This window comes from Chinchilla lanigera, unplaced genomic scaffold (assembly GCF_000276665.1).
Source record: "Chinchilla lanigera isolate Chin_1 unplaced genomic scaffold, ChiLan1.0 scaffold00083, whole genome shotgun sequence".
Classification (NCBI taxonomy): Eukaryota; Metazoa; Chordata; class Mammalia; order Rodentia; family Chinchillidae; genus Chinchilla; species Chinchilla lanigera.
The window spans coordinates 1,369,004-1,370,442 of NW_004955484.1; positions in this window are offsets into that span (position 1 = coordinate 1,369,004).

A 1,439-nucleotide genomic window follows, 5' to 3' on the forward strand; every position below is an offset into this window, starting at 1 on the left:
CTACTGTTTTTCCAGTTTCTGAGTCACCTTTTCCTGTGTCACATGATTGTTTAAAACCTGGACATTGCGCATCATCTATTTTAGCAATGTGGACGTTGTTTGGCTTCTCCCCCTGGGGTACGTGATATTGTTATTTGCATTTGTCATTTATGTTGCTGTTTAATCATGTATCATAGTGAACTCTATGTGTGTGTTATTGCTGCAGTTCACAGCCTTTGATACCTGTACTCAGATTTTCTTTTTGTCTTTTGAAAAAAAGCCTATTAGTACATATCTGCAATGCATAATGTTTGCATTCGTCTTAGGGCGTAGGAGCACCGTCTTTAACATACCTTAGTTCATTGTACTCCCCTTCAGCTCCCTTCTGTCCCTCCATCCTTAGACCCCCTTTTTATTTGCAGAAGCTCTATTTCCCCATTTCCTATTGTCTTTTTAGGTTTTTTTTAATTATTTTTACTTTGAATGTCTCATATAAGAGAAGTTATGTGACATTAAGCTGTGTGTCTGACTCATTTCACTTACTGCTATGATCTCAAGGTGCATCATTTTCCTACAGTGACTCAAATGCATCCTCCGTATGACGGGGTACTTTTCGTGTTTCTCTGACCAGTGTCAGGTATGACCTTTGCTTGACCCCTGGCTCAGCATAAGCATTCCTTTGCTTAATTTGAACTCCGTCCCTACCAGATTCATAACACCCCAAATATCTTAGGAGCACTACAATCCATAAACCAGCTTACTGAAAAGGTGAAGAGTGGGAGCCTGATCCTAAGATAAGGGCTGAGCAAACACAAGGAATATTCAACTTGCCCATTTTTTTTAAAAGCTCATACCTGTAAAGTGGGCTGATAGCCTTACATGTGTTGGGTGGTGTGGTGGATTCACAACTGGTGGTCAACTTATAACCCCCAGCTGAACTGAGTGAGTGTGGTGCTGGGTGTGGGAGGCCCACTTGAGGATTGCCGCCAGCAGCATAACAGGCAGAACCCAGAAGAAGAAGAAAGGCTGTTGGGAGCTGGGAGAAGCTGTTGGGAGCTTGTTGGAAGCAGAGAGAAGCTATAAGGAGCTGTTGGTTTTCTTGGAGGAACTTGTCATGCTGGCTTTCCTCATGAACCTGGTTGTTTTCATCCTCCAAGAAGCTCAGGACCTTGTGGTCACTGAGAATGGCTTTGGTTCACTTTGTGGGAGCTCTGGTCCTCACTTTGAGCATCGTTTCCTGGCTGTGGAGGGAAAGACGGTGCACTGCTCAGTCTTCTAGAGAAACTTGTCACATTGGCTTTCCTGATGGAAACTTGGCTGTCCTGATCACTGGAGGAGCTTGGGACTCACTGTTGCTGAGGATGGCTGTGGTACTTTTCATTGGAGCTCTACTTTTTATTTTGAACATCACTTCCTGGCTCCAGTGTGGATCCCTCAGCCTGCTAGCACAGATCCTTCAG